General features: G+C 40.0%; 1 pseudogene; it reads left to right on the top strand.

Annotated features, from left to right (window-relative positions):
• Positions 1–3,639: 3,639 nt before the first annotated feature.
• LOC140929156 (uncharacterized) lies at positions 3,640–7,516 on the top strand (annotated as a pseudogene).
• Positions 7,517–21,789: the final 14,273 nt, after the last annotated feature.

Raw genomic sequence — 21,789 nt, 5'->3', positions numbered from 1 at the left:
CTGCAAAAGCCAAAATCTTAAGTGACGCTCGATGAGATACAGAGAAAGACGCGCCATTACATTGCTCAAACCGTACAGTTGAGACACCCCAAGACTCGCCATGACATTCGTCGTAGCTGCATGATATTTATCATCAAAATAATACTAAATCGTCTTTGTTTAGTCATGACATTTGCTTGAGAGGCCAACTATATACCTTCTCAACATTCTCGGCATTCAAGATACATAATTTCGTTAGCCTGTGGGTGAAAATACCGAGGAACCCAAATAGCATCGGGCGTCCATCTTTGTGCCTCGCGCGAAAACAGAGCAGCAACTCTGCAACCGGATGTGATGTCATAAATCGGTGGATCAATCGGTGGATCATAGATATAATAAATAGTCGTGCCCCACCCCCGCTGAGTTAAAGAACCTTAAAGGTTAAGGCACCTTTACCGAGAAGACCTGGGACAAGCTTGAGTTGTCAAACAAAAAATGGCGGACATTTCACTCGTTTCAAGAGTAAGAACTACAGCTGGAACTAGGCGAAATACTACCTAAAAGCATGGCAAAAACAGCAAGAAGACAACTCGGACGGCGACATCTGCTATTTGGTGATATTCGCGGAGCTGGACAGATCTAAACGTTAACTATCGAAGATGAACTTAACATCGATGCAGGTAAGCATGTTTTAGCTATCTCGGAGGGTATTATCCACCTCGGTCTTAGGCCTCGGTGGATAACACCCTCCTCGATCTGCTTAATTCTTCGTATCCTTCGAAAGCCAAATTCATTAATTGCTAAATAATAGATAAAAACTAGCTGACAAGAAATGATTCGAAAAGGAATTCTTTAAGTTTCTTTTTGAAAGTACGCAGGCTGTCTGCATCAGTGATCGTACGTGGCAATGCGTTCCAGATGTTTAATTACTCTATATAGAAAAGTTTGCTGACCTGCGGCCGATTGATAAGCTGGAATATCAAGATAGTCCTCATTCCTTGTGGTGCTATCATGAGCAGTAGATCTTGTCACAAAATGATCACTCAAGTAATTAGGTGCCAGCCCTTTCACACACTTAAACTCTAGAACGCCTACCGTATACGTCAAATAATAACTCACAGGGAGCCAGTGTACTTCCTAAAGAACCGGTGTTATATGATCAAATTTACGTGTATTAGTGATTATTATTTATCGCCCCAGTCTAAAGGTTAATTGGCTAAATATATACAATTAGTATTCATACATATCAAGCCCATAATTCACAAAAGCTACACCTTGATGCCCTTACCAAGACATTCAATTCCTGTTTTATTGTTGTGCCATTTACGAAACGGATTGTCGTTATAATGGTAGAAATGCCATGGATTAGTATCGTACTGAAGCTGCTCATATTCCCTTTATATAAGATGCCATGAAGGTCATTTTGAAGCGTGTATTGGAATTCGTATGCTGAAGGACGTGAGCAGGAAGAAGTCCAGCCAGAGCAGTTAATGCGGAACGTTGTAGTGAGACTTTGTCCTTCAGATGGTTGAATGACACATTTCGCTATTTGTGATGTAAATCAATAAATTAATTTATTAAATGAACACACAATAAAGAATATTGTTCCACCTACCCTGGGAGTGATCAATGCATAAAAGATGCAGAGCGAATTGAAATACAAATGCAAAGATGATGAGTTGTAACTCAGAGTTTCACGCACCAATTAATCATCGCGTAGTGCGTGAAACTCCGAGTTACAACTTTTCACCCTTTGTATTTGTAAATTAGTTCATAAACATTTACAAAGTATTATTTTTATGTGCAATTTATATCCACCCCTAGAGATTCCACTTATTCTAACCCTAACATTTTTGACGACCTGCAGACCGACATTACTAAATTTAGTTCAGAAGGCCTTATCATGTTGACTGGTGACCTAAATGCCAGAACTGGCTGTGCACTAGATTACGTTGACACCGATCTGTGCACAAATATCCCAGGTGATGATAACCTGCTTCCCTTACACACTCTACAACGAAGAAAAAATTGTGAATCCCATATCACTGAACATGGCCAATCTTTACCTGAAATTTGTGAAGCATGTGATCTGAGAATTTTAAACGGAAGAACAACAGGGGATTCTTTTCGAAAAATAACTTTTCATTCCCTCAAACGCATTAGTACTGTTGATTATTTCATTGTAAGCCAAGAATTAATGAACATGTGTGAAAACCACGTAGTTAAAGAACCAACGATTTTCTCAAATCATTCTCAACTTATTTGTTGGGCAACCATCTCTGCGACAGCATCTGCCCCACCAATTTTCGAACCCTAAGTAGAAACATTTAATCTTCCAAAACAATTCATCTGGAATGAAGATTCAAAGGATAAGTCAATAAACCTTCTAAAACGAGATGATTTCCTCTTACGACTATCTCAATTTGAAACAACCACCTTTACTACTGATAGTGAAGGTGTAAATTTAGCTACAGAACACTTCACAGAAATAATAAATGATATTTGTATCCAGTCCCTTAGACTAGCAAGGAAAAAAAAAGAAAACAAAAGTACATAAAAAGTGGTTAGATTCAGACTGTGTATCTCTAAGAAAACAGCTAAATTTACTTTCTAATAAAAAGCATAGAAATCCATTTGATTCAAACCTCAGACATGATTACTACTTAGCAAAGAAAAATTTTAAAAAACTGATGAAGCATAAAAAATTGAAGGTCTTTAACTCTCGAATTGACGACCTTACCCAGAACAAAGACAACCAAAAATTCTGGACTTTTCTCAAAACGTTCAAAGAAAATCAAACTTCCCCCCTCAAATAATCAAGATATTCCAGTTGACAATCTTTTTAAGCAGTTTAAACAATTACACTCAGACTCAGACCCCTCTTCCGTTTTGTTAGACCAAATCTTGTTGTTGATGAAAACATTTTACATCAAGCTCAAATTGACTTTTTGCTAGGTCATCGTACATCTGATCACATTTTCAGTTCACGAACCCTAGTCGACAAATACGTGAAACATGAGCCAAAAGGTAAATTATACACCTGCTTTATTGATTTCAAGAAAGCTTTTGATTCAGTTTGGCATGATAGCCTCTTTTACAAACTCTTCCAATACAATATCGGGGGCAAATTTTAAGACTTGATTAAAAATCTTTATTCTAAAACAAAACGCTCAATAAAAGTTTCTGATCAAAGAACAGAATTCTTTGATTATTTCAAAGGTGTCAGGCACGGCTTTATCTATTCTCCTAGCGGCTGTCATGGCGACTGGATGTATTTTCCTGAGCTGCGTTCTTTACATTGTATCTCTGCTTTCTTATATCTGCTCGCAGCGGTCAAACGATTCACTACACCATCTTATGGAAAAAAGGATTGAAGTCATCTACTTTTTGCACCATTATCCGCGGTTTTCGCGGCAGTATGGTCACTCTTCTGAGAAATCGAGTCAACTTCTGCCTCCATCTTGGATATCTTGCACACCGTCGCAAGACGTTTCTAGCCTCACGTTTGGCGTGCTATCCCAACTGAGTTGCTGGGTTCCGGCTGATAAGTCTTCTTTGTTGTGGCGACGATTCTCCCAATCCTGGTCCAACTCCTAACTGTAATAAAAACTTATGTTCAGTCTGCCGAAGGAGTGTCGCACATAACCACAGAGCGATTCAATGCGATGTTTGCCTCTGTACGTTGGTGTCACATCAAATGTGGTAACACCTGCTGAATACACCAAACTTGCCTCCTTGACTGTCAGCTTCCCATGGAGCTGCCCTACGTGTGTTACAACTTCAAAGAATCTGCCTTTCTCTGATATTAGAAATCCCAGCTCCGATCTGGATCTTTCTTCACACGCTGACACGAGTATTCTGAATGAATCCTCGGATAACATTAACATCGTCCATGTCCAACCAACACCATCACCAATTAGCAGCCTGTCTACCTGTCAGCTCCCAGCTCCCCCTACCCATACCAAGGTATCCTCTGGCTTAAAGGGATGATCATCAATTGCAACGGCCTTAAGGGTCCATCTCGTTTCTCTGAATTTTAAGTTCTTCTTGACTTTCACAAACCTGATATCATCCTCGGCTGTGAATCAAAGCTTGACTGCGAAGTGCCAGCCTATTCAGTCTTCTCGCCCTATTCAGTCTTCTCGCCCACCTATTCCGTGTTCAGAAAGGACCGAAATCGTAATGGGGGAGGTGTGTTCCAGGCGATTAAGTCCGAAATCGTTTGCGAGGAAAAGCTTAACTTTGGAAAAGATTGCGAAATGCCCTGGTCATCAGTTAAGATCGTTAACTGTAAAACTCTTCACCTAGCATCTTGGTACAGACCACCAAATTCTCCCCAAGATGTTTTGGAACAATTTTTAGATTCCTTTAATTGTGTCTTTGAATCCTCTAATCATCACCCTAACATAATAGTGGCGGGAGACTTCAACCTCTGAGATATTGACTAGTCCGCTGAGGTCCCATTTGCAAAGAAACTCAGTTACCTCGGCTCTACACAATAGACTGCTTCGTATTGCGGAGGACTTCTCGCTCATGCAGCACGTGAAATGCGTTACTCGTCCAACATCTGGAAAAACTTTGGATTTATTATTTTCATCTTACCGCATTATCTCTGATGTCCATACTATACCTGGGATGAGTGATCATCTGGCAATCCTTTTTCACATAAATGTTAAAGCTTCAAGATCATTTAAGCCACCCAACAAGATTTTTGACTACAAAAGAGCAGATTCTGATGGCTTAAGGGAGTCCATGTCCGATTCTGCAGAGAACGTCCTTGATTCAGCTCCACAAAACTTCGCTGTAGAAGATAACTGGTCCCTCTTTAAAACTACACTTACAAAGGCCATGGGTAATTACATTCCTCAAAGATTTTCTTCCGTGAAATAAAAGCTCCCTTGGATACATCCTGAAATGAAACGTCAAATGAGAGAGAAAGATCGATTGCATAAGAAGGCTCTCCGCTACCAGAATCCAGACGATTGGGTGGCGTTTAAGAAACAACGGAACCTCGTTCCAAGGATTGTCAAAGAATCTCGTAGTGATTACTTGAACAATGTTATCGGGGCAAGCCTTCAGAACCCCCCAAAATGTTGGTCTTAGGTCAAATCTTGAAAATCAGAGGACATTGGTATCCCCCTTTACGATATGGCAATAACCTGTGCACTTCTGATAAAAGCAAAGCTGAGGCACTTTCGTATTTCTACTCAGTATTTACTCAAGAGAAACTACCAATCCCTACTAAACTTACCTCCCCGTACAACCTTATTTCTGACATCGACATCTCAGCTCATGGGGTACATAAACAACTTCTTCAATTAAGGTGGCTCCCTAGAGTATTTACTTATAATCCGAGGTATTAGGCATACGTTACAGAAGGAAATCTAGTTACTTTGTCTTTGCGATTTTCTTCACGAGATTCACCGCTAAGGTTACCCATATAAGAAGGCTCCTTTATCAAGTTTCATTTTCTGGATTAAGGCCGTTGCCATGGAAACATCGCATCCTTAAACAGCCAGTAATTTTGTCATTTTTGCCCATTTTTCCTTAATATTTCTAATTTCCCGCGGTGAAATGTCTTTAAACTTTGCCACTTTATATTAACGATATTGTTTAACATTTTAAAGTGGAAAAAACATGGGGTCGTTAAGACGGTTTTGCTAATATTTTGAAATTTGTAACTTTTTTTAATAGAGATTAGCTCTTACAGATTTTGACAAAAAAATGACAGTACAAAGGTACTGCGACTGTTAAGAAATGAGGCGATTTTTAAAAAAATTTACCGAAGGAAACGCTAGAAATTCACGGTTAATTAACTGCGCTAACATCACAAAAATCCGAAAAACACGCGTGGTTCGGGGTCGTGTGAGCAAAATACGCGCGTGAGCCATCACGCCCGCATAATGCACAAAGCTACTGAAAACATGTGGTTTCTTTGAAGAGTACGGAAGCCATTGTTTTGAAGCCATTTATTAGTACTATTACGGTGATATCTCGCCAGTCGAAAAAGGATAGCGGATTCAACTTTATACCTATACACTAACACAGGATGTTTTCTTCGAAGTACTTGACTATTGTAGTTAAAATTAGAACCGTGGTGGTCAGGATGGCGATCATCGGAGATCAAGACGGTGATTGTGCAAGGATCGCAATAAGCCCTTCATTTCCTAATCTGCTGTACACTGTTTGCAGATCTTCAAATGTCAGCCCACTTCCGGATACTTTTTAAACCTTGTTCTTCTGTAGGGATAATTTCGACGGCGAAGTTTTTCTTTAAAAGTCTGTCGTACATCATGTCCTCAGCTACACGTACAAGACCGTAGGTCTCGACCGACAACTATTGCTTTCGTCAAGGGTCAATCTGTGAGTAAAAATTATTTCTCGTTGTGCAAAAACATTTTCTCTTTTCTTCTTTCTTCTTTTCTGAAGGACGTTTGAAACAAGAAAAAATACAAGGATGTTGATTCGTCGATGGAAAGGTTCTTTCGATTAGGATGCAAGTTAAGTGGGAAACCTTTCTTCTGATAAGTTTTTTAAACAATGTGATACAGTCGGCAAAACAAACAAAAAAATTGCACTCCCTGTTATCTTGTCTTAAAGCCACTTCTAGAATTACTTCAATCAAATCAAATGTAAGAGAAATAATGTCACCGAGGAGCTCCGCCAGTGAAGACAATCTTCAGTGTTTGTTCGGGAATTGGCTCGATCTTTCAGATCTTTCCACTGACCGTGAACCAAAGGCCAGAAACAGCAACATTCCTACCTTCTGGGTTAGTGTACTTACATTGTTTGTTTTCTAAGTAAAGTTTCCACTCACCATTTACTTCGACTATTTAACGTTTGTCTACTTTTGAAGCCAAAGAATTGATGGCTTTGGTAAATTTCTGATTTGTTTTTACATACAATTTACTCTTATGGAGATCGATAGTGACTTGTAACCGGTGTAGCATTGTCTCCTCTCATAAATGTTTGACCTACACTAATCAAACTTTTTGCGCAATGAGCTTCAACAGAAAGTTAATAAAGTTTTTTGGGTGGAATATTTCGAAACTGAGAGGCCATGTTTGTTTTAATTTTTGCGTGGACGTCGCGCGGATTTTAAAGCTCGCGCCATACAAGTGCTCAGGCTGCGCACGGTCAATTTACGTTAGGGAGCCACCTTAAACCTAAGAAAAGCTTGTGGTGAAGGAGAAATTCCAGCCCGTGTTCTTAAAGAACTGCCCCATCTATTGCACCTCGGCTTGGTTATGTATTCCAACAGTCCTATGACAAAGGAGCAGTACCCTCTGGCTGGACTAAAGCACTGGTTACAGCTATTCATAAAAAGGATTCAAGGTCAAACCCTGCTAATTGTCGCCCTATTTCTCTTACTTCCTTATGTTGTAAGGTTATGGAACACATTATGTTGAGTCACATTGCAAAACACTTGGCCGCAAACAATATCCTGATCGATCAGCAACGCGGATTTAGACAATGCTTCTCGTGTGAAACTCAACTCATTTCAGCAATCATTGACTGGGCTAAATGCATTAACTAGCGCTCACAAACTGACCTAATCCTTCTTGACCACAGCAAAGCCTTGGACTCTGTACCTTATCAGCGTTTACTACTAAAACTTGATTATTATGGAATATGTCGTTATCTAGACTTCTCAAAAATACCATCCGATACCACAAATAAACTTCTTAATTTACTTTTTCTACCCATTCTCCTCTATGGTTCAGAGGTATGGGGAATCTATGACAAAGATGATTTCAACAAACTCGGAAGGTTATCTTTAAAGTTAACCATAGATGTTAAGAGCCAATGTCGGAAAATGTCGAGAATCTCAAATCAGTTCTAAAAATTCGAATTTTGACTTATACCACCCAAACAACCCTTTAGGTGAACTATTTCAAGAAATGATATTAAGAAATCCTCAAGCGCTTTACATTTAAAAGAATTTCTATTTATCAAACTTACTTTGTATTTGTCTCTCTCTTTTCGAAACCTGTCTTAAGAAGGCAAATTATATTATCTACGAAAAACTCTCAAGAGTTTTTAGCGTCGCAGATTTTCGTTTTGAGGAGAAATAAAGCCACCAACTTCAGTACTTCTAAAAGTCCATTTTTTCAGCTGCACTGAAAGCCCTTGTACTTGGTAATTTATTCAAGGCTTTTAGACTTGACATCCAATTCGCAAGGGAAGTTGGCCACTTGGGGATAAAGATGAAGAAAATATGGCAATCGTCTTATTCTTTTCATTATCCCCAATGGCAAAAGGATCCTGCGAATGTGATGGCAAATCTTTCAAACTTGAATAAATTACCTAATACAGGGGTTTTCGTTGCAGCTGAAAATGGATCGGTTGAAGTACTGGAGTTGGTGGCTTTATTTCTCCTCAAGACGGGAACCTTCAGTGCTAAAAACTGGTAGGAGATTTCCGTAGATGTTATATCGTGCTTTGTTGAGATTTTTACTTTTTGCCCCGCATTCAACATAACGTTTTTCTTCTTGTATTACGAACTGTATTCGCCGTAGGTTTCTGATTACTCAGTTTCTTGAAACTGAAGCTTTGGGCGAGAATATCCTTGCAGAAAGGAGATAGTACGTCGGAGGTTTTCCTCTATTGGTGTGTCAACTTTCACAAATGTGTTAGCGTTGCGTTTTAAGGTTAAATTTGACCAGCTATTTGTGCAGCGAGTTCTACGGTCACGATTGACTTCAAACTTGTAGATTTAAAACTAGAGAGCTCTCAGGCTTATTTGCCGAAGTTACAGAAAAATCTGTCTTAGGGTTTTGAAATTATTGACATTTTTTGTAAAAATGCGTTTTTAAACATATGTCGATATTTCAAACGTTTTTATACCTATAAGAAAATAAATTGCATTTTCTTAACGTTCGACCATTCTTTAACCAAAAATCATAGAAATCGGTTAAATCATTGCTGCCGAAAAACCCGATTCAAAAACATAACCAACTTGCAAAGAAATAGGCTCGGGCCACCTTAACTGTTTTGGGCCACCAACATGGCGGACGTGACGTCATGTGAAAACTCTATATATGTTTTAAATGCAGAGAGTAGCAGATTTGTTCACAAGGTAAGTTATAGTTATCAGGAAGCCTGTGATGTTTTCCTCTAAAGAAGGTTATCAAAATGTTCCATATGACAACCTGACTAGAGAATGTGAATCAAGAAACATGGAGGATAGTTAGTATTGGCCAGGGACCTTGTGCTGTAGGTGGTATTGATGTCTGTACTTGACTCGCCGAAGGGCTCAAAACACTGTCTGTGGCGGTACCTGATAAAAAATGTAAGCATCAAGGAATTATGTTACTAGCATGTTAGATTAGTAACAATTAAACATGATTTCCAGAATTATTCTTTCATTACGAGCTCGTATCTGCGCATACCCTAAACCAACAATAAAATTATCAACTTAGAAAAGGACTGATACATAGCAAAGAACGATGCACGGTTGGGTTACTGGTGGTAGATATTGCATATCAATAAATATGATATTGCGAACATTAGCTGGATGGTTACATTGATAAAAAGAAATACGAAAATCGAGTGTACTGTGGAATTATAATTTATAACGTAAGGATAGCTTATACGCCAAACGTCCATGAGTTAGGGTAAGCCCTATAGTTGACGTACCAGCAAGACACACTACAACTCCTTGGTGCTGCGTCATAATTAACTATGAAAGAGGGTTAGGCGTTGTAAATTCTACATTAAGCATTTGCCTACAATATCAAGAAATGGCCAAAAGTAATTTAATTTGTTGAAATTTCTTCAACAAAAGAAATCAACATGTGATCGATGTTTCGAGGGCTTATTAAATGACCACTTTTGACAATAATGAACTAGAATGGATTAAACAAGAGACATAAGCCTTTAGTCAGAGTAGAGTCAGTGTGAGATAACATTACAAACAAACCCATTATAGCTGAGTGTGCCACTGAAGAAGACTGAAGTGGACTCGTTGACCCGGATGAGGTCACAACCAAAGTCTTGCCTGTAAAACATGATTAAGAATATTATAGGAGATGGTCATTGTTGATTAAGGAATTATTTTCTGCCTTGTTAATACAAGAAAATGAATAGATCACATTACAGCCCCTAGCAATTGAACTTATCACTGACTAATGCTTAATACATCTTATGCCAGAAACAGTGCGACCAAATCAGTAAGATTACACTTAAAGAGTGTACCAAATTTCCTTTTTAACCTGAAGCTTTAAAAGTCTAGCGTGCTTTAAACAATTTTTACACTTTGAAATTGGCTTAATTTATATTAGTAACATGAATTGCATGAGGTTAACCTCCAGATAAATTACAATCTTCATGAAGATTTGCTGGGTGCTTGAATTCGTGCCCTTTTTTCTGCTCGTTAGCCTGCATCAGTGCAGGCGTTTACCTCGGGTTGACGAATATTTCTAATCGCGTAACTACCATTTTGCAGTAGTTCAGGATATCGACTGGTTAAATGTTCAGCTAGATGTATCACATGCACCTCGGTGATGAGCTTTGCTTATCGATTTTAGTACTTACAGTTGTCACAGAGGTCTTTGCCGCCGAATTCGCGTACAATAAGCCTATTCGAATAATAATCAACTGTACAGATACGTTTGTGTACTTCGACACCCTAAAGGAGCGGATTTCTTGCTACTACTTTGCAGTGGTTTTTTTTTCACTTTGTTATTCTAGTGCAGCGTATCTTCCACCAAAGTCGCTGCACAGAAACTGCTTCCAATGATAGACTATATACATACAACATATTACCATATCAACCAGTCTGCTATTCAAGACTTGTAACGCCCCAAAGAGGACGTCTCTAACTCGCACCATTTACTTTTGAAGCAAGTCTTATAATTATCTACATGTACTCCTTGCTACATCAAAATCAGAGAAAACGAAAATAGGAAGAATATTTCACTGCTTAACATTAAAATTGCCACAAATTTGGATTTACATGGGATGGGCTGAATGATACTTACTTTGGTGTGTGGGTGTGACGCTGAAGCATTGTAATGGACTTGATAAAGACGAACTTGGACTCCATTTATATGGATTTGTAGGAGGATATATAGCTACATTGTCCCCTCTGGAGATATCTGACATTAAATAGATAAACCAGTTAGGTCTCTTTAATTATTTATACTTCGTTAGACATTCTATACATTGGTTATTAAAGGTAAATGGATCCCAACCCAGTCCGCAGCGGGATGGATATAATTTAAAGGGTTTTTCAGACCAGAATTGTAAAACACAAAATAGCAATGATCAAATATCGGCAGGAAATAGCCGCGTATACTTTTAGAAAATACACCCGACATATTCGACAACTTCTTTCGCACCCGTCCAATGACAATAAATCTTCTTATCAAGAAAACATGTTGCTTTGCCAGCGGGATTTGGTGGCAGGATTTTTAACCTGGATAATAACAACTCATATTTGTGAAATATTTGGTTGCACTGAGATCGCTTTGGATTTCCATTGACTGGTGAAACTTTTACAGCGTTGATCCCTTTCCCTTCTCTTCTTCCCCCCCCCCCCCCCCCCCCCTCCGCGATTTTGAGGCAATTGGCTTCATGTATTGCCCAACTACATGTACACACTTATCTGATCTGGTAAGGGGCAAACAGGGAGTATACATTTCTGGATATTCCTTTAAAGGAAATTACCTCCTACAAAATAGTAATATCCAATGCATGTTCGTTGGTCTCTGCACCTCTCAACTTTTGTGCCTCGTCTCAGAGATAGAGCGTTAAGGGGCAAGCGACCAGCAGGTGATATTATCTATATGATTCCACCAGCTTCACCACCCACATCGGAAGCTGCCCCTGATCGTAATTTTCCATTTCCTCCACCACCAATGAGTTTTCCTTGCTCCTCTAATTCGGCATGCATTTCTGGATAGTACGCAATAGAAAATTACCTGCTATAAAATAATATCCATGTTCTGCAGCTGTTCTGCACGTCCCAACTAAAGTGCCTCGTTTTAGAGATAAAGCTTCAGGGGACAGGTGACCAGCAGCTGATATGATCTGTATGATTCCACCTGCCCCACCACCCAAATGGAAAGCTGCCCCTGATCCTCTTTTTCCATTTCCTCCATCAACAATGAGTTTTCCTTGCTCCTTTAGTTCAACCTGAAGAAAATAAACCAATGAAAATCATGGTCAGTTTAGGTGTAAAATCAGGTGACAAGTAAAAAGTTAAAAAACCAAAACGTTGGATCGACCCTTACTGTCTTGTCACATCTAAAAAAAGCAACACCCATGTTTGGATCCGAATATCCTGATTTGGCGATTTTCCCAAAAAACGCAGACATACTCTCTGACCTTGTTTTTACCCTGGGAACGATGTTGCATACATCCAAATTTAACTGTTTGTAATTTAGCCATAAAGGCTAAGTTTGAATTATTTCTTCTCTGAGTTGTAAATAGATCTATTTTAACACTTGTTCTCCTTCGTAAGAGTGGAGTAAGGTAACACCTAAATTAAATAACTTCCTAACCCATTATGAGATAAGATTGAACTTTCTGATAAGAGGGACTCTATCATTTTTTTTTAAAACTAGAATCTGGAATAAGCGTCTGTGAGAGTTTTATTCAAAAAAGGGGGTATCAAAATTCGTGAAGATAAAATTACAAATTAGTAGTAGTAGTTTTGCGGATTCCAAAAATAAACCTCATGTAGCATGGGGAGCTTACGAAATCATGGTGGCTACAAATGCAGTTTTGCGGCATGACTTTACCAACCTTAGAAACTTTGCTTTGTTAAGTGCTCGGTGTATCTATTTGTTGATTTTCAAAAAAACATGCAAGCAAATCAGTCCGTTTTCGCGTCTCGACCGCTACCCTTCCTGTCAGAGCCAATTCGTATGAAAATGTTGATATTTCAGCCTCCGAACATCCTCACTCCGTCTGAAAATGGAAGACGAGGCTTAGAGAAGTAGCGGGGATTCAAGAGATCGTTTGCGCATGTGATAGAAAGGCCTCCTCTATTGATTTTATCTGCTTTTGTTTGTTGCGTGAGACAGCTTTGCGAAGACAGAGACTTTGCCATTTATACATAGTCGAACTTCTCCTATGGTGTAAAATCATCATCCGCGACGTGTGCACTCCTTTTTAATACAGAGAAGAACCGCTCCTCTATTGAAAAGTTGAGTTAAGTGTTTACAGTAACTGCGAAAGAGGCAGCCCCGTAGTTACACCTAGTCAAACTTAGCTGCTATTTTAAAAAAAATAACTGCGAATTTTGCAGACTGTTGTAGATACAGAATCAAACTTTGCCTGTAGGAACCCTGCTGTCAAAAGGAAAAAAAGCCTGAAAAATAACGAGTAACTGTAAACTACACATTAAAGCCATGGATTACATGAGAAGCGTTCAGACGAATAAGTCCACCAGATCCACCAGAACATGATTCGACTGTTTCATTCTGAGCTGAAGCTCTGACGATTGCATCTAAACAGTATTGAAATAAAATGTGTCATCGAAGAAATATATTCCTTATCATTAAATAATAAAACAAATGTTAAAAGGAAATAATTTTATTTCCTGAAGGCGGGGCATGAACAGGCTGATAATGCAATATTGAATTTTTTCCTAATTGGGTCAGTTAAGGATCTTCTTCAAGGAACAGTTTTAAGCCTGAGATAGATGCAGGATGATAAGACGATTAAAACACAGTTTCTGAGTGAGATTAGATTAGCAGTGTTGCATAGAAATCAGAATAGAAGGATTAGTAGTGTTGCATAGAAATCAGGAAAATGAGTAATACACTCAATTACAAGGTCTTCCGGAATGATGGTTATTGTGGGAAGCCGAGCACTATCTCTGCTCCTGTAGCAGTTGTTATCAGACTTATATTTTTTCCTGAGCACGTTTCAGCCTTTCAGGGTTCTACGTTGTTAACAAGTTACATATTAAATAGTTTACAAAGAATTTGCTAATCGTTTATACTTATGGTTATGCATCCTCTATCTGCTACAATTTCAATGGCTCCGCCACCAGCAACACTTCCTTGGTGAAGAGCACATGAACCTAAGGTTAAAAGAAGCTTAAATTAACAGCAAAAATACACATTTGAAAAAGTTTTTATGTTCACCAGTGATAGGTAACATTCGTTTGTCTTTGCATACTTATATTAACTCTCTTTCGAGTTTATCTGTGGTATTCTATTCTTGTAGATGGGATATTTTCTGGTTTAGTAGTATATTAAGGACCGAATTGACCTTTTTAGGGAGGAATCTTTATTTAAGGGGGAATACCTTAACGTCGATGACGTCATAGCTTTTTGTCTTTACCTCACGAACAAAATGCAGTCGACTCTTATTATATTCCCTTTTGTGTATTTCTAATACAATAGAAACAATAGTCTCACCTAACCTTGGCCGGTTGAACCTGTTTGTCAAGTTCTTATGCTCTTTAACCGGTTTGAAAGATTTTCTAGTAATTTTCGGAGCAATGACTCAGTCTTGGTTTTTGATTGGACGACTTGAAGCTAAGAAAGTTTTCATTGGTTGATGCATGTTGTCGAAGGAATAACCTTGTGAATTAAAATCACTAAACCGTAAAGTAACCATGAACGATCAATTTCCTGCCGCTGTCATTGTCCATTAAAGACTACTTATTGTTCTGGTTCCAGTTCACTAATTCTTGGTGCGAAAATTGTACATGGTAAGGAGCATGAAGGCAAACTGGCTCTTTCTACCACCAAAAGATTTTTTTGCTATTTTCTTTCTCCTCCACCACCACATTTCTACTGTTTGCCGTCCTCCACCCCAGCGCCACATTTCTATTGTTTTTCCTCACCACCACCACATTTCGAATATATATATTTAGCCACAGCTAAAAGTGAAGCTCCAGTTTATGCATTTTAAATTTACTGCAGACAATAGACTTTAAACTATTGAAAAGACCACAAAACTATACTAACTTTACGGAAAAACCATATGACTAAAAAACAAAAACTTGAGCCCGCGATCATTTAATAGCTAACAACTGGTCAGCAGAAAAACTCCAAATAACATGCGACCTCCATGCGTTGGCTTCTGAGCTGGCGATGTGGTAATGTGACACTGGTCAGCAGATACCGTTTTGACACCTGTCAATTGACCATAATATGGATGTCTATTATCAGGTTAAAAACAGGTTACGGCTCCCACATTAGCTGGAAAATTAGACATTTCACATTGGTGTTCCTATGGTGCGGTAGGACGGGTGAATAGATCTCCAAAGAAGCTGTTATAAAAACTAAGAATGCAACTATTGCTTTTTTCTCTTCTCCTCCTTTCCTTCTCTTCGCTCTTTGTCTGCTTTCCTTTTCCTTCGTTACTGTGATTTTGGAGCTTCTCGGGCTTAAGAAACCTGCCTTGACGCCTGTTCACTCAAATGACTGCAAATTTCGTTAGTTTGGTTTTCAAAAAATCTGCTAGATGTTGACAAAGAATTCTACTATTCTTTCAAAGTGTGCCATTTCGAAGTGGCAGGCGGCGTTTCAGGTCATTTGGCATCAATGCTGCTCATTTCGCAGGATCCAAATACATACTTTTATTGTAACTCCCTAAAAGGGCTTTTCAGTTACAAGGGAATTATGCAAGTAAATTGTAAGAAAAAGGAGTCAATAACAGTAATTTTTAATAAAATTGCAATTGCGAAATAAAAATAATGAATGAAATAAAACTTGCTATTTAAAAATCTGGAGCTTGATTGGAAAGAAGTAGTTTGACAAAGTCACTTCTTATATTAAATATGTTAACTGAGTCGGTAGATTTAATATTAGGGACCTTCAGTAACGACGACGACAACAACAACGTCAAAAATATAACTGCTCTGCACGTCCATTACGCTTTTTGGTACATTTCTTTGACGTCCACTACACGATTACGACGTGAACCTCCTAATGCGACGTTTTATGGAGGGCGTGGACATACTTCGACAAATTTTCCTTTCTCTATTTGAACACTGGATAAAGCCCTTAAAGATTCAACTCCAGGAAAAGTCGCCTACATTTAACGAATTGAGCGGTTCCAAATAGACGCAATAAAGCTTGAAAGGATGCAAATTCATCTTTTTAGTGACGTTTTCACTGCCGTGGTCGTCGTCGTTACTTAAGGTCCCTTTTTTTCCAATACAGTCACAAAAGACAATCCGCAACAAAACGAAAACTACAACTTGAAGCTGACAAAAAAGAAACTTAACACAATAAAAACATTAGTGGTAACTAAAATTAAATGGGAGCGCAATCAGTTAAGTAAACAGAATTTCATACCGTATTTAAAAGAGACGGAAAAACAGACCATTTTGTTCTGAACTCTTTTTCGCGACCAGTCGTACAAGAAATATATTTTTATAGACTAATTGTTACGAAAAATTGTATTGCGTGACTAGCGTGACCTTCTAGAAGGTTCGCGAGAGTTCGTAGTTTGTTTATTTTAGGATCTTATGTAAGCGTTTCTAAAGCGGTATATTTCGTAATCTCTCCATAATTAGACTATTTGGAATGTTCTAGAACTTTATTGTAAAAGTATATAAGTAGGCCAGTTCGAGTTAAGTTTTAAACAGTTTTCACAAGCGAAGGGAGTTTGACGTTGGTCGTGTTTAGTCAAGTGTGACGAAAGCAGTGTTTATTCAAGTTGGCGGAGGCCGTGTAAGTTTATCAAGTTAATTCAAGTTGGCGGAGGCCGTGTAAATTTAACGAGTTACGTGCTGTTGTGAAGTTTTACTTCTTGGAAACTACGTTCATTTTTGGAATAAATCTTCTTGTTGCTGTTCCGACAACCCTGCGTTCAGTTTGGTTTGCAAGCTACCCGTCCTCTAAAAGATTACCCGCGTAACATTGGGGGCCTGTCCGGGAGAGGAATTCAATTGTTTTCCGACTACAGTAACCAGGAAACGACAGTTCAAGAAAAAGGAGTATAGAGGGAAGTGAGAAGAACTGTTACGAGGAATTATATAGAGTGTGTTTGCTGTGAACTGAGAAAATGGATAAGTTTATACAGATTGGAGAAAAGTTCGGACTGGAAGGAGAAAAACTGCTCGAGTTTGTGCGGGAGCAACAAAAGTTAGAAGAAGAAAGAAGGAGGGAAGAAGAAGAAAAAGAAGAAAAACGTCGAAAACTTGAGGAAGAAAGAAGGAGGGAAGAGGAAGAGAAAGAAGAAAAACGTAGATAGTTAGAAGAATAAAAAGAAGAAAAACGTAGACAATTAGAAGAGGAAAAAGAAGAAAAGCGTAGACTGTTGGAAGAACAAAAAGAGGAGAAACGTCGAATGCTTGAGGAAGATAGAAGAAAAGAATATGAGGAAAGAGAAACTAGGCGGCAAGAACGCGAACTGAGAAAATTAGAGCTGGAAGCAGACCTGTTGAAACAGAGAGAGGCTATTGCAGCCGCTAAGAGAGAGCATGAACTAGAGCTCGCTCGTCTAGCACAAGGCCGTAACGTCGCCGAATGCGCTGAATTGAGAGAGGATAGGGCCAAGGCACCCAAGCTTCCCTCATTTGTTGATGGCAAGGACGACTTGGATGCTTATCTACAACGATTTGAGAGATTTGCAGCTACAGCTAAATGGGAGAAGACAGGATGGGCTTCGAAACTTAGTGCTCTTTTGTCTGGACGTGCCCTAGAGGTTTATTCGCGATTATCTGAGGAAGCAGCCCAAGATTATGACCTAGTGAAGTTAGCTTTGATGAAGAGATATGATCTTACAGAGGACGGCTATCGTCGTAAATTTAGAGCATCAAAGCCGGAAGTTGACGAGAGTCCTGAACAATTTATAGTGAGATTGGATCGATATTTACTACGTTGGTTAGAGCTGTCGAACACTGAACGTTCTTTTGAAGGCCTGAAAGATTTAACAGTGAAAGAACAGTTTATTGACGCTTGTCCAAAAGAGTTAGCTATTCACCTTCGTGAAAGGGCCCCGGAAACGCTTGTTCAGATAGCGAAGATTGCCGATCAGTACTTAGAAGCACATGGAAAGCATCTGTTCAGCTCTGCGAGCAAGAAGCCAAAAGTACAGCCTAAGGCGGAGGAAACAAAGGCTGCACACAGTGACACAACAACCCTCCAGTGTTACAAGTGTAATGCTCGCGGACACAAAGCTATTAACTGCCCAACTCTAGCTAAAAGGTGTTTCCTGTGTGGCAAACAAGGTCTTGAAGCGAGGAACTGTCGATCAGGGGGACGAAAGTCAGGAGGCCAAGGTAAGGATGGTAACCCTGTGCAACGTGGTCAAGTTAGTGCTGGCTGTTTGGTTAAGTCACCCGATCTTAACGCTACCCCCGAGGAAGTCAAGTCGTGTATTCAAGATGATCAGCTCCTGTTAGCCTGTGGCAAGAAAGTCCCGTTGCTGAGTAATGCCTGTGTTGAACCTTTAACTGGAGTAAGAAGTAAGATGCCTGTTGTAAAGGGTAGAGTTGGAGAGAAGACTGTTGACGTTTTAAGAGATACTGGTTGCAGTGGAGTTGTAGTAAAGAAGGATCTTGTCGGCGAAGATCAGTTCACCGGAGACTTTAACGTCATGTTGCTTATTGACAACATTGCAAGAAAGGTGCCCATAGCAAGAATTTTTGTTGATACGCCTTATATTAAGGGCCACGTAGAAGACAGTGCCTTTCAGATCCTATCTACGACCTAATTATTGGCAACGTACCTGATGCCAGGGACGCACAAAATCCAGACCCCAGTTGGCAAGAGGCCTGTGCAGTGACTACAAGAAGTCAAGCTAACAAAAAGGATGAACGCACAGCCTTGAAGGTGCCAAGTAGCCGTGAGAGCCCTATCGTGGATAGAGAGAAGCTCAAGCAGATGCAGCATGAAGATGAGAGCCTGCGCAAGTACTGGGATCGAGGCGATGTACTAGTAAAGGGTCAGGCTGAGATTTCATTTGAAGAAAAACGTGGAGTACTGTACCGTCTGTACAAGCACCCTTATGTGAATGGTGGTAAACCGCTTAAACAAGTCATGGTACCTGAGAAGCTGAGACGCCCCATAATGGAAGTAGCTCACGGATCGATCATGGGCGGTCACATGGGCATCAAGAAAACAACAGACAAGATCCAGAGTGCGTTTTATTGGCCTGGAATTCAAGGTGACGTGACTCGATTTTGCAAGTCCTGCGACGTTTGTCAGAAGACCGTAAGTAAGGGATCAGTGCCGAAGGTACCGTTAGAGAAGATGCCGCTAATTGACAAGCCCTTTAAGAGAGTAGCAATAGATCTTGTTGGGCCTATCAGTCCTCCCAGTGAAGAAGGACACAGGTACATATTGACGCTGGTAGATTTTTCGACTCGCTACCCTGAGGCAGTACCACTAAAGAACATCGATACGGAGACTGTAGCAAAGGCATTGGTTGATATCTTTAGCCGTCTAGGAGTACCCGAAGAAATCCTGAGTGATCTGGGCACACAGTTTGTCTCGGAGTGCATGAGAGAAGTTACCCGACTTTCTAAGCATTAAACAGTTTACAACAACACCCTATCACCCGATGTGTAACGGTTTGACGGAGAAGTTCAACGGAACTAAGAAGTCTATGCTGAAGAGACTGAGTAGTGAGCAGCCAAGACGGTGGCATCGCTACATAAACCCACTGTTGTTTGCTTATCGTGAAGTCCCCCAAGAGTCCACTGGTTTTTCGCCGTTCGAGCTGTTATATGGAAGAGCTCTTAGAGGACCAATGACTATACTCAAACAGCTGTGGACGAAAGAAGTTGAGGAGCCTGAAGTAAAGAACAGTTACCAGTACGTTTTTGAGTTGCGAGAGAAGTTGGAAGATACTCTTAAACTCGCCCATAGTGAATTGGAGAAAGCTCAGCAGAGAGGAAAGCACTATTACGACCACAAGTCTAAGGTTAGGAAGTTTCAGCCAGGTGAGAAAGTGCTTGTGCTGCTACCTACCGACCATAACAAGTTACTTATGCAGTGGAAAGGTCCCTTTGAAGTCAGCTCAGTAGTAGGTCTGAATGACTACAAAGTGAAAGTAAAGGGCAAGGAGAAAGTTTACCACGCTAACCTTCTTAAAAAGTATTTTGAGCGAGAGGAGACTACAGTCGAAGGAGTAGTAGCTTTTGGAGCAGGCGCTACGAGTATAGACGATGCTGTCGTCTGTGCGGCTAAAGTTGATGAAGCAGAGGAAGAAGAGGTTGATTTCCTAGAGCTTGGTGGTTATGTAGCCAAGGAATCAATTGAGGATGTTGCAACTGGACCGAATCTTACGGACGAGCAACGAAGAGAATTTAAGGATCTGGCTAACCAGTTCACGAATTTGTTTACTGAAGCACCAGGTACCACCGATCTCATTCAGCATCATATTAAACTCACCTCAGACGAACCAGTTAGGTCAAGACCTTACCCAGTACCTTACAGCATGAGAGAATCACTGAGAAAAGATATCGCTGACATGATCAAAATGGGAGTTATTAGAGAGTCGAAGTTCTCCGTACGCGTCACCTGCTGTAGTAGTGAAGAAAAAAGACAACACAAACCGCGTGTGCGTTGATTATCGGAAATTAAATAAACTAACCGTATTTGATCCTGAGCCTATGCCAACTGCTGAACATTTGTTCCAGAAGCTTAGTGGAGACAAGTTTTACTCGAAAATTGACCTTAGCAAGGGATACTGGCAGATAGCTATACCAGAGGAGGACATTTCGAAAGCTGCTTTCGTAACACCTGACGGGTCGTACGAGTTTTTGAAGATGCCGTTTGGAATGATTAACTCGGCGGCAACACTGAAGCGTGCAATGAAGAAATTGGTAGAAGATCTAGATGATGTCGACCTCTACTGGGATGATATACTGGTTCACACCCGTACGTGGGAGGAACATATCAGAGCCCTCAGAGAGCTGTTTTTGCGCCTTGTACAAGCTGGGTTGACTATTAGGCCCACGAAGTGCCTATTCGGAGTGAACAGTGTGGATTGGAGCAAGGAATGATTGGTCTACATCAGGATAACGTGGAGGAAATTAAAGATGCCCCAAGGCCAAGCACAAAGAAACAGGTGCGGTCATTTATGGGTCTAGCAGGATACTACAGAGATTTCATTCCCAACTTCGAAGCGATCGCAGCACCCTTGTCTGATCTCACACGGAAAGGCCAACACAATAAAGTTGAGTGGAGTGGAGCACAAGAGAAAGCCTACCAAACAATCAAGTCCTACCTAACAAGTGAACCTCTTCTACGCCTCCCCGATCCAGCTAAAGCCCCTTTCTTACGGACGGACGCTTCCAACAATGGAATTGGTGCAGTATTGATGCAAAGGCACGATGAGAAATTGTTCCCTGTTTGTTACGCAAGCAAGAAATTGTCAAGTGCGGAGCGCAACTATTCTACAATCGAGAAAGAGTACCTAGCGATTATATGGGGAATCAAGAGACAGACCACGAGCCGCTGAAGTACATGGACAGTGCAAAATATACCAACGCACGACTCATGCGATGGGCCATGTTTCTACAAAGTTACAATTTCAAGGTAGAAGCCATCAAACGATCAGAGAATGTTGGAGTGGAATATCTTAGTCGAGTAGAAGAGTAACCTGAGAGACACTGGACTACCCCTGTTGTACATTAGCTAACAATTTTTCTGTTGTATTGGAAATTTAGGAAATTTCTTCTGAAGGGGGGTTATGTTACGAAAAATTGTATTGCGTGACTAGCGTGACTTTCTAGAAGGTTCGCGAGAGTTCGTAGTTTGTTTATTTTAGGATCATATGTAAGCGTTTCTAAAGCGTTATATTTCGTAATCTTTCTATAATTAGACTATTTGGAATGTTCTTGAACTTTATTGTAAAAGTATATAAGTAGGCCAGTTCGAGTTAAGT

The sequence above is a fragment of the Porites lutea genome, chromosome 2, assembly GCF_958299795.1.
Source record: "Porites lutea chromosome 2, jaPorLute2.1, whole genome shotgun sequence".
NCBI classification, from domain to species: Eukaryota; Metazoa; Cnidaria; class Anthozoa; order Scleractinia; family Poritidae; genus Porites; species Porites lutea.
Note: the sequence above shows the minus strand (reverse complement) of the source record. Positions and strands in the feature narration are given on the sequence as shown.